The sequence below is a fragment of the Monodon monoceros genome, unplaced genomic scaffold (genome assembly GCF_005190385.1).
Source record: "Monodon monoceros isolate NGI ecotype Baffin Bay Population unplaced genomic scaffold, NGI_Narwhal_1 Super_Scaffold_4, whole genome shotgun sequence".
Classification (NCBI taxonomy): domain Eukaryota; kingdom Metazoa; phylum Chordata; class Mammalia; order Artiodactyla; family Monodontidae; genus Monodon; species Monodon monoceros.
This window is the reverse complement of record NW_021703781.1, coordinates 18,561,543-18,574,111: the sequence shown is the minus strand read 5'-3', so window position 1 is coordinate 18,574,111 and position 12,569 is coordinate 18,561,543. Positions and strand designations below refer to the sequence as shown.

At 37.6% G+C, this 12,569-nt stretch overlaps 1 protein-coding gene across 2 annotated transcripts in view; it reads left to right on the top strand.

Annotated features, from left to right (window-relative positions):
• The window catches only part of CTNNA3 (catenin alpha 3), a 1,596,010-nt gene that overhangs the window by 117,845 nt on the left and 1,465,596 nt on the right, over positions 1–12,569 (top strand). The gene's annotated exons all lie outside the window — the stretch shown is intronic.

Below are 12,569 nucleotides of genomic sequence, written 5' to 3'. Positions count from 1 at the left end.
CCGCGGCATGTGGGATCTTCTCGGACCGGGGCACGAACCCACGTCCCCTGCATCAGCAGGCGGACTGTCAACCACTATGCCACCAGGGAAGCCAGCTTTGTCTCTTTAGCTCAGAATGTTCGCCAGTCCCTGTCTTAGTTTCTCCTTCCTATCTGTGGTCTGAAAAGTCTCTCAAGGCAGTAAGCTAGGGCTATCAAAGGGCTCATCCTGTTTTGTTTACCATTTCTCAGGGAATACTGTCCTTTGCTGGCTAATGCCCACTACCTTTACAACCATGTTTTCATATATTTTGTCTATTTTTTTGGTTGTGTCAGGTGAGAAAGGTATCTGGTCTTTATTCCTGTGCGTTGACTGGAACCAAAGTATACATTTTAATAAGACTTAATTGAGAGTTTGAAGATAATGCAAGGGAAATAAAACACATGCTTACAAAGGCAACCATAGGCATCTATATTCTGAGTCCATAGGTTCTGCTGATGTCCTTGTAGCTCCTAAGCCCATGTCCACACAATGGCTAGCTTTCCAGCCTTTCCCTTTGCCATGATAAGATTTTATTTATTATATAAAACATTTTTGCTCCTTGCCGTCAAACTGGCTCAGACATTTTAAAGGAGGGTCTTTGCTTATTTTTAAACATCTGCATAAGTTTAGGACCTAGTTGAAGTCATTCTCCCCTCTTCCCTGCCCTCCCTCCCCCCAAAATCAATCTGCTTCAAAGTTAAATTTAAGCTCCTAGGGGTTCCCTGGTGGTGCAGTGGTTGAGAGTCCGCCTGCCGATGCAGGGCACATGGGTTCATGCCCCGGTCCGGGAAGATCCCACATACTGCGGAGCGGCTGGGCCCGTGAGCCATGGCTGCTGAGTCTGCGCGTCCGGAGTCTGTGCTCCGCAACGGGAGAGGCCACAACAGTGAGAGGCCCGCATACCGCTAAAAAAAATTTAAGCTCCTACCTCTTAGGAGTTTTCATATTCTAAATGGCTGTTTCCCAATTAAAAACAAATAAAACCAACCCCCTAGTGCCCAATCTCAGCCTGGGAACTCCTTTATACCAGAGTATGTTATTATATATTGAATCGATTAATGTGTACTAGTGCCTGTTACATGTGTATGGTATATTAAAACACACATAGAAAGGTGGCCAAAGGCATAACTAGAAACCTTAATTGAATCATAAATATAATGTTAATTATAAAAGTTGGAGGAAATTTAATCTTTCAGATTTCAAAGTACTTGCTCATTTTCATTTTGGTTGTTCTCCTTTCTCCTGTGGATGTTTTGCTTATACATTGTTTTCTTTGATTTGCACGTTTATAATCAATATAATCACTTTTAGAAAGTGGAGTTGAACTTTGAATGTAGTAAAGTTTATACCTCAGTACTATATTCAAGCAGGCATTTCATAACAGAGTTTTTGAAGATTAAAAAGAGCATAGTTGATAGGAAAGTAACAAAATGGCTCCAGTAGAAAGAAACTTTCTGAATCTAGTTCTGGTGGTATTTTCATGATATTTAGTAAAAAGTATTTGCTTTTATGTATGGAGTGGGATTTCTTAAAGGAAAAATGTAGTTTTTATTTATATGTATTTTAAAAGTAAAATTTCTTATTTATTAAACTTCAAGGTAAAAGTGTTATAAGAAAGATTGGGAATTATATTTCAGAATAGACTCCCCACATGTAGACTTTATAAAGCACAGATGCTAAGAGATGTTTATGTTGAAACCAGAATTATGAAGTGAAACCAGCTGAAAAGAATTGGAAGTATTACAGAGGAGGGAGGGTGGTTAAGTCCAGTAATAGAAAGTTTACTTACCGCATCTTTATTAATGTATTTCAGGAGTGACTTTTTTTTCTCCCAACAATGCTACTTGGCTGGCTCTTCATATTACCTTAACAGAGATAAAGACTGTAATAGTTGTTTAATGTCTAATGACCTTTTTCTGAGTATGGCTCTTCAGCCAGTTGTTCAACATCTTAACATCTTTAGAGTCAAGAACACATAATTCTTTTCAAATATATATTTAATTTTAGTATTTGAAGTCAAAGACAGTATTCTACAAAGCCTATCATAACTTTCCAATTCAGACACATAACAAGAAAAGATAATCTTTTTATGGAATTCATTTGCTCTCTTAATTTCAGAGGTCACTTTAATTTTTCACAGTCTCCTAGCAGCAATTCTGATTTACAGAGAAACACATAAAAATCACCATTTACTGGTCTTAAAAATTTACTGTCTCTACTAGAAATTTCCTGAGAAAATAACAGCTAATATTTGTTGAGTGCTTTTCATGTTCAGATACTGTGCTAAATATATATTATAAAATATATTTCATTTAAACGCCTCAGAAACACTATGAGATAAGTAATATTTTTATCCCTTTCCTATGGATGAGGACGCTGAAAGTATTTAAGTGTCCAAGGTCTCAGAACTAGAAGTGGCAGATAAGAATTTGATCTCAGAAGTATCTGACTTCACAGTCTGAGTTCCTAACTTGGTATTGCTTAAGAGAGCTAAATGTGTTGATAACATATTAACAAGTTGAGAATGTCTCAGACCCTTTTCACAGGTTTTGTCCGCAATAAGGAATACTATTCTTTGTTATTTTTAATAACAATAATTTGTTTCATTTTCTTTATGCTGAAGATCATGAATAAATAGAAACAAAATATTCGTGGAGTAAAGTAGATAAGACAGTCCCTTTTATATGTTGTTGGTGAGATGGGTGTGTTTGGAGAATTTTTTGGCAATGTATATCAAAACTTAAAGTTCATTTACCCCTTGACTCAGCAATTCTACTTTTAAGAATTTATGTTACAGCTAAATTTGCCCATGCATGCAAAGATATATGTTATGGATGTTCTTTGTAGTATTGTTTGAAATAGGAAAAAGTTGGAAATAATTTATGTATTCAATAGTGACCTGGTATATAAAAACACACGGAAGAGAATCAAGAGCCCAGAAATAAACCAAGCATATACAGTCAACTAATATTTGGCAAGAGAGCCAAGAATACTCAAAGGAGAAAAGACAGTCTCTTCAATAAATGGTGCTGGGATAATTGGTATTCACATGTAAAAGAATGAAACTGGACTCCTATCTTACATGACTCACAAAAATTAACTCCAAATGGATTAAAGACTTAAAGGTAAAATCTGAAACCATGAAATTCCTAGAAGAAAACATAAGAATAAATCTTCTTGACATGGGCCTTGGTAATGATTTTTTGGATATGACACCTAAACAAAAGCAACAAAATAAAAAAAAATAAACAAGTGGGACTAGATCAAACTAAAACGCTTCTGTATAGCAAAAGAAATCATCAACAAATTAAAAAGACAACCTATGGAATGGGAAAAAATATTTGCAAACCATATATCTGATAAGCATTTAATGCACTGTTGGTAGGATTGTAAATTGGTACAGCCACTATGGAAAACACTATTGAGGATTCTCAAAAAAATAAAAATAGAACTACTGTGTGATCCAATAATTCCACTTCTGGTAATATATCTAAAGCAAAAAACCCACTAAATCAAAAAGATATCTCTGTGTTCATAAAAGTGTTATTTACAATAGCCAAGACATGGAAACAACCTAAGTGTCCACTGATGGATGAATGGATAAAGAAGCTGTGGTATATATATAATGGAGTATTATTCATCAATAAAAATGAGAAAATCCTACCATTTGAGACAACATGGATGGACCTTGAAGGCAATATGCTAAATGAAATGTCAGACAAAGGAAGACAAATACTGTACTATTTCACTTACGTGTGGAATCAGAAAAACAAAAACTAAAACAAGAACAAATTTATAGAAAAAGAGATCAGACATGCAGATACCAGAGGTGGAGGGTGGGGGGAGGGGGACTTGGATAAATGTGGTTAAAAGATACAAATACAACTAGGGTTGTAATGTACAACATGATGACTATAGTTAACACTGCTGTATGATGTATAGAATTGATAAGATAGTAAATCCTAAGAATTCTCATCACAAGGAACATTTTTTTCTTTTTTCCCCTTTTCTTCTCTTTTTTTTCCTTAAATAATTTAATTTAATTTATTTTTTTAAACAACTTTATTGGAGTATAATTGCTTTACAATGGTGTGTTAGTTTCTGCTTTATAACAAAGTGAATCAGTTATACATATACATAGGTCCCCATATCTCTTCCCTCTTGCATCTCCCTCCCTCCCACCCTCCCAATCCCACCCCTCTAGGTGGTCACAAAGCACCAAGCTGATCTCCCTGTGCTATGCAGCTGCTTTCCACTAGCTAGCTATTTTACATTTGGTAACGTATATATGTCAGTGCTACTCTTTCACTTCATCCCAGCTTACCCTTCCCCCTCCCCATATCCTCAAGTCCATTCTCTAGTAGGTCTGTGTCTTTATTCCTGTCTTGCCCATGGATTCTTCAGGACCTTTTTTTTCCACTAAGATTCCAAATATATGTGTTAGCATATGGTATTTCTCTTTCTCTTTCTGACTTACTTCACTCTGTATGACAGACTCTAGGTCCATCCACCTCACTACAAAAAACTCAATTTCGTTTCTTTTTATGGCTGAGTAATATTCCATTGTATATATGTGCCACATCTTCTTTATCCATGCATCTGTCAATGGACACTTTGGTTGCTTCCATGTCCTGGTTATTGTAAATAGAACTACAATGAACATTTTGGTATATGAATCTTTTTGAATTATGGTTTTCTCAGGGTATTTGCCCAGTAGTGGGATTGCTTGGTCGTATGGTAATTCTATCTGTAGTTTTTTAAGGAACCTCCATACTGTTCTCCATAGTGGCTCTATCAATTTACATTCCCAGCAACAGTGCAAGAGTGTTCCCTTTTCTCCACACCCTGTCCAGCATTTACTGTTTCTCGATTTTTTAATGATGGCCATTCTGACTGGTGTGAGGTAATATCTCATTGTAGTTTTGATTTGCATTTCTCTACTGATTAATGATGTTGAGCATTCTTTCATGTGTTTGTTGGCAATCTGTATATCTTCTTTGGAGAAATGTCTATTTAGGTCTTCTGCCCATTTTTGGATTGGATTGTTTTTTTGTTATTGAGCTGCATGAGCTGCTTGTAAATTTTGGAGATTAATCCTATGTCAGTTGCTTCATTTGCAAATATTTTCTCCCATTCTGAGGGTTGTCTTTTCATCTTGTTTATGCTTTCCTTTGCTGTGCAAAAGCTTTTAAGTTTCATTAGGTCCCATTTGTTTATTTTTGTTTTTATTTCCATTTCTCTAGGAGGTGGGTGAAAAAGGATCTTGCTGTGATTTATGTCATAGAGTGTTCTGCCTATGTTTTCCTCTAAGAGTTTGATAGTTTCTGGCCTTACATTTAGGTCTTTAATCCATTTTGAGTTTATTTTTGTGTATGGTGTTAGGGAGTGTTCTAATTTCATACTTTTACATGTAGCTGTCCAGTTTTCCCAGCACCACTTATTGAAGAGGCTGTCTTTTCTCCACTGTATATTCTTGCCTCCTTTATCAAATATAAGGTGACCATATGTGCATGGGTTTATCTCTGGGCTTTCTATCCTGTTCCATTGATCTATATTTGTGGTTTTATGCCAGTACCATACTGTCTTGATTACTGTTGCCTTGTAGTATAGTCTGAAGTCAGGGAGCCTGATTCCTCCAGCTCCATTTTTTCGTTCTCAAGATTGCTTTGGCTATTCGGGGTCTTTTGTGTTTCCGTACAAACTGTGAAATTTTTTGTTCTACCTCTGTGAAAAATGTCCTTGGTAGTTTGATAGGCGTTGCATTGAATCTGTAGATTGCTTTGGGTAGTATAGTCATTTTCACAATGTGGATTCTTCCAATCCAAGAACATGGTATATCCCTCCATCTGTTTGTATCATCTTTAATTTCTTTCATCAGTGTCTTATAACTTTCTGCATACAGGTCTTCTGTCTCCTTAGGTAGGTTTATTCCTAGATATTTTATTCTTTTTGTTGCAGTGGTAAATGGGAGTGTTTTCTTAATTTCACTTTCAGATTTTTCATCATTAGTATATAGGAGTGCCAGAGATTTCTGTGCATTAATTTTGCATCCTGCTACTTTACCAAATTCATTGATTAGCTCTAGTAGTTTTCTGGTAGCATCTTTAGGATTCTCTATGTATAGTATCACGTCATCTGCAAACAGTGACAGCTTTACTTCTTCTTTTCCGATTTGGATTCCTTTTATTTCCTTTTCTTCTCTGATTGCTGTGGCTAAAACTTCCAAAACTATGTTGAATAATAGTGGTGAGACTGGGCAACCTTGTCTTCTTCCTGATCTTAGTGGAAATGGTTTCAGTTTTTCACCATTGAGGACAATGTTGGCTGTGGGTGTGTCATATATGGCCTTTATTATGTTGAGGAATGTTCCTTCTATGCCTACTTTCTGAAGGGTTTTTATCATAAATGGGTGTTGAATTTTGTCGAAAGCTTTCTCTGTATCTATTGAGATGATCATATGGTTTTTCTCCTTCAATTTGTTAATATGGTGTATAACGGTGATTGATTTGCATATATTGAAGAATCCTTGCATTCCTGGAATAAACCCCACTTGATCATGTGTATGATACTTTTAATGTGCTGTTGGATTCTGTCTGCTAGTATTTTGTTGAGAATATTTGTATCTATGTTCATCAGTGATATTGCCCTGTAGTTTTCTTTCTTTGTGACATCTTTGTCCGGTTTTGGTATCAGGGTGATGGTGGCCTCGTAGAATGAGTTTGGGAGTGTTCCTCCCTCTGCTCTATTTTGGAAAAGTTTGAGAAGGAAAGGTGTTAACTCTTCGCTAAATGTTTGATAGAATTCGCCTGTAAAGCTATCTGGTCCTGGGCTTTTGTTTGTTGGAAGATTTTAAATCACAGCTTCAATATCAGTGCTTGTGATTGGTCTGTTCATATTTTCTATTTCTTCCTGGTTCAGCCATGGCAGGTTGTGCATTTCTAAGAATTTGTCCATTTCTTCCAGGTTGTCCATCTTATTGGCATAGAGTTACTTGTAGTAATCTCTCATGATCCTTTGTATTTCTGCAGTGTCAGTTGTTACTTCTCCTTTTTCATTTCTAATTCTATTAATTTGAGTCTTCTCTGTTTTTTGCTTGATGAGTCTGGATAATGGTTTATCAATTTTGTTTATCTTCTCAAAGAACCAGGTTTAGTTTTATTGATCTTTGCTATTGTTTTCTTTGTTTCTATTTCATTTATTTCTGCTCTGATATTTATGATTTCTTTCCTTCTGCTAACTTTGGGGTTTTTTTGTTCTTCTTTCTCTAGTTGCTTTAGGTGCAAGGTTAGGTGGTTTATTTGAGATGTTTCCTGTTTCTTAAGGTAGGATTGTATTGGTATAAACTTCCCACTTAGAACTGCTTTTGCTGCATCCCATAGGTTTTGCGTGGTCGTGTCTCCATTGTCATTTGTTTCTAGGTATTTTTTGATTTCCTCTTTGATTTCTTCAGTGGTCACTTGGTTATTAAGTAGTGTATTGTTTAGCCTCCATGTGTTTGTATTTTTTACAGATCTTTTCCTGTAATTGATATCTAGTCTTATAGCGTTGTGGTCGGAAAAGATACTTGATACAATTTCAATTTTCTTAAATTTACCAAGGCTTGATTTGTGACCCAAGATATGATCTATCCTGCGGAATATTCCTTAAGCACTTGAGAAAAATGTGTATTTTGTTGTTTTTGGATGGAATGTCCTATAAATATCAATTAAGTCCATCTTGTTTAATGTATCATTTAAAGGTTGTGTTTCCTTATTTACTTTCATTTTGGATGATCTGTCCATTGGTGAAAGTGGGGTGTTAAAGTCCCCTACTATGAATGTGTTACTGTTGATTTCCCCTTTTATGGCTGTTAGTATTTGCATTGTGTATTGAGGTGCTCCTATGTTGGGTGCATAAATATTTACAATTGTTATATCTTCTTCTTGGATTGATCCCTTGAGCATTATGTAGTGTCCTTCTTTGTCTCTTGTAATAGTCTTTATTTTAAAGTCTATTTTTTCTGATATGAGAATTGCTACTCCAGCTTTCTTTTGATTTCCATTTGCATGGAATATCTTTTTCCATCCCCTCACTTTCAGTCTGTATGTGTCCCTAGGTCTGAAGTGTGTCTCTTGTAGACATTATATATACGGGTCTTGTATCCATTCAGCCAATTTGTGTCTTTTGGTGGGAGCATTTAATCCATTTACATTTAAGGTAATTATCGATATGTATGTTCCTATTATCATTTTCTTAATTGTTTTGGGTTTGTTATTGTAGGTCTTTTCCTTCTCTTGTGTTTCTTGCCTAGAGAAGTTCCTTTAGCATTTGTTGTAAAGCTGGTTTGGTGGTGCTGAACTCTCTCAGCTTTTGCTTGTGTGTAAAGGTTTTAATTGCTCCATCAAATCTGAATGAGACCCTTGCTGGTTAGAGTTATCTTGGTTGTAGGTTTTTCTCCTTCATCACTTTAAATATGTCCTGCCACTCCCTTCCGGCTTGCAGAGTTTCTGCTGAAAGATCAGCTGTTAACCTTATGAGGATTCCCTTGTGTGTTATTTGTTGTTTTCCCCTTGCTGCTTTTAATATGTTTTCTTTGTATTTAATTTTTGATAGTTTGATTAATATGTGTCTTGGCATGTTTCTCTTTGGATTTCTCCTGTATGGGACTCTCTGTGCTTCCTGGACTTGATTAACTATTTCCTTTCCCATATTAGGCAAGTTTTCAACTATAATCTCTTCAAATATTTTCTCAGTCCCTTTCTTTTTCTCTTCTTCTTCTGGGAACCCTATAATTCGAATGTTGGTGCCTTTAATGTTGTCCCAGAAGTCTCTGAGACTGTCCTCAGTTCTCTTCATTCTTTTATCTTTATTCTGCTCTGCAGTAGTTATTTCCACTATTTTATCTTCCAGGTCACCTATCCGTTCTTCTGCCTCAGTTATTCTGCTATTGATCTCTTCTAGAGTATTTTTAATTTCATTTATTGCGTTGTTCATCATTGCTTGTTTCCTCTTTAGTTCTTCTAGGTCCTTTTTAAATGTTTCTTGTATTTATTCTATTTCCAAGATTTTGGATCATCTTTACTATCATGATTCTGAATTGTTTTTCAGTTAGACTGCCTATTTCCTCTTCATGTGTTAGGTCTCGTTCGTTTTTACCTTGCTCCTTCATGTGCTGTGTGTTTTTCTCTCTTCTCATTTTGCTTATCTTACTGTATTTGGGGTCTCCTTTTTGCAATCTGCAGGTTCGTAGTTCCCATTGTTTTTGGTGTCTGTCCCCAGTGGCTAAGGTTGGTTCAGTGGGTTTTGTAGGCTTCCAGTGGAGGGGACTAGTGCCTGTGTTCTGGTGGATGAGGTTGGATCTTGTCTACCTGGTGGGCAGGTCCACGTCTTGTGGTGTGTTTTGGGGTGTCTGTGGCCTTATTATGATTTTAGGCACCTCTCTACTAATGGATGGGGCTGTGTTTCTGTATTGATAGTTGTTTGGCATAGGGTGTCCAGCACTGTAGCTTGCTGGTCGTTGAGTGAAGCTGGGTCTTGGTGTTGAGATGGAGATCTCTGGGAGATTTTTGCCATTTGATATTACGTGGAGCTGGGAGGTCTCTTGTGGTCAGTGTCCTGAACTTGGCTCTCCCAACTTAGAGGCACAGCACGGACTCCTGGCTGGAGTACCAAGAGCCTTTGATCTACCCGGCTCAGAATAAAAGGCAGAAAAAATAGAAAGAAAGAAAGGATAAAATAAAATAAAGTAAGATAAAATAAAATAAAGTTATAAAAATAAAAAATAATTATGAAAAAAAATTTTTTAAAGGAAAAAAAACCCGGACGGACAAATGGTGAAAGCAGAGCTATACAGACAAAATCTCACACAGAAGCATACATATACACACTCACAAAAAGAAGAAAAGGGGAAAAAATAATATATCTTGCTCCCAAAGTCCACGTCCTCAATTTGGGATGATTCGTTGGCTATTCAGGTATTCCACAGATGCAGGGTACATCAAGTGTTTTGTGGAGCTTTAATCCGCTGCTTCTGAGGCTTTTGGGAGAAATTTTCCTTTCTCTTCTTTGTTAGCACAGCTCCTGGGGTTCAGCTTTGGATTTGGTCCCGCCTCTGCGTGTAGGTCGCCTGAGGGCGTCTGTGCTTTGCTCAGACAGGACGGGGTTAAAGGATCAGCTGATTCACGGGCTCTGGCTCATTCAGGCAAGGGGGGGAGGGAGGGGTACGGAGTGCTGGGCGAGCCTGCGGTGGCAGACGCCGGCGTGACGTTGTGCCAGCGTGATGCGCGCTGTGCGTTCTCCCCGGGAAGTTGTCCCTGTATCACGGGACCCTGGCAGTGGCAGGCTGCACAGGCTCCTGGGAGGGGAGGTGTGGAGAGTGACCTGTGCTTGCACACAGCATTGTTGGTGGCTGCAGCGGCAGCCTTAGTGTCTCATGCCCATCTCTGGGGTCCGCACTGATAGCCGCGGCTTGCGCCTGTCTCTGGATCTCCTTTACGCGGCGCTGTTAATCCCCTCTCCTCGCGCACTAGGAAACAAAGAGGGAAGAAAAAGTCTGTTGCCTCTTCGGCGGCTCGAGATTTTTTCCCCGGACTCCTTCCCGGCCAGACGTGGCGCACTAGCCCCCTTCAGGGTGTGTTCACACTGCCAACCCCCGTCCTCTGCCTGCGCTCCAACCGAAGCCCGAGCCTCACCTCCAGTCCCCGCCCGCCAGACAAGCCTCTTGGGCTGGTGAGTGCAGGTCGGCACCGACCCTCTGTGCGGGAATCTCTCCGCTTTGCCCTCCGCACCCCTGTTGCTGTGCTTTCCTCCGTGGCTCCGAAGCTTTCCCCCTCCGCCACCCGCAGTCTCCGCCTGCGAAGGGGCTTCTTAGTGTGTGGAAACGTTTCCTCCTTCACAGCTCCCTCCCACCGGTGCAGGTCCCGTCCCTATTCTTTTGTCTCTGTTTATTCTTTTATCTTTTGCCCTACCCAGGTACGTGGGGAGTTCTTGCTTTTTGGGAGGTCTGAGGTCTTCTGCCAGCGTTCAGTGGGTGTTCTGTAGGAGTTGTTCCACGTGTAGATGTATCTGTGGGGAGGAAGGTGATCTCCGCGTTTCACTCTTCCGCCATCTTCTCAAATCTCCTCTTTTTATTGTATCTGTATGAGATGATGAATGTTAGCTGAACCTACTGTGATAATTACTTCACAATATGTATAAATCAGACCATCATGCTGTATGCCTTAAACTTAAACAGTGGTGTATGCCAATTATTTCTCAACAAAGCTGTAAAAAGAACTTACTAAAAAAAGGGGGGGGCCTGGTAAAATAAGTTGTAATATATCAGTAAAAAGTAACTTTATTAAAGCATTAAAAAGAATGACAATAACAGCTAATTAAGTCTTTAAGTTCCAACTACTGCTCTCATTTAATCTTCATAAAAACTGTAGGTATTATTATTAGCTCCATTTACAGTGGAGAAAAATGAAACATAAAGAGGCTAAGTGGCTTCTGCCCACACTAAGTTCTTTGCTCTATTGCTTCGTGGTCATCTGTATCCCAATGTGAAAAGAAAATAAATTGATAAGTGAAAAGAAAAGATTGTTGAAAGTTTTTAGTATAATACTTTTTGTGAAAAGAATCTATATCTTCTATATGTTCCTTTTATAACATATAATACCTATTTATGTTTTCTCTTGACATAAAATCTTTCAAATATATGAATATATGTGAATATACTAATAAAACATAATATGAATTTATAAGTGTACATGTATACATATGCCCCCACATAATGCATACATTCATAGAAAAATTTCTGGATAGATATACAAGAACTTAGTGGATGTTTTTGGGATTAGTATGGAGACAAAAAAAATTGCACTCTATACTCTTTAGTTTCGTGAATTATTTAAAAGTAATGAGTCACATATTGCTTTCATAATAAAAGTAAGTTTAAATTGAAAAATTTTAAAAATAGTGGATGTGGTAAATCTTTAACAATGTTACTGGAGTGGGGTAAAGAGGGACGTTTTCTTGTCATTTTATGCCTTTCTGAACTGTGAACTTTGGAAAATAAATGAGTACCTGTTACTTTTATAATAAAACATTTTAAATGAAAAAAACCTTAAAAATAGTGACCATATTTCTGTAACAAGTACTATGAAATATTATTTCTGTGACTAAGTTTAGGGTATAGTTGTTCATTATATTGACAGTTTAGAATAAATCTGCCTATGTTAAACTTTTACCAGAGATCTGCTGTCTTACTGTCTTAAAGGCTAGCTCTTTTCTAGCATCCATTGAATTCAAAAGTAACTCAGTGAAGATTTACCTTATTTTTATAAACAAGGTTGTTTCCGATTGAAGTCTTAGTAATGAAACCTTTCACAGCAAATGACATTCAGTTAATGCAGAAGTTGACAGCAATTTTATTAGATGCTGCTAGTCAATTGAGCACAATTTTCTTGCGGGAAAATGGTATCCCGCTTCTTAAACTCCAGAGCGTTTATCAAAAACAAATGTCAGTTTGAAACTGCATTGTTTATTGAGAGACGATGTTCTAGTGTCGTGACAGTATTTTAATATTATCC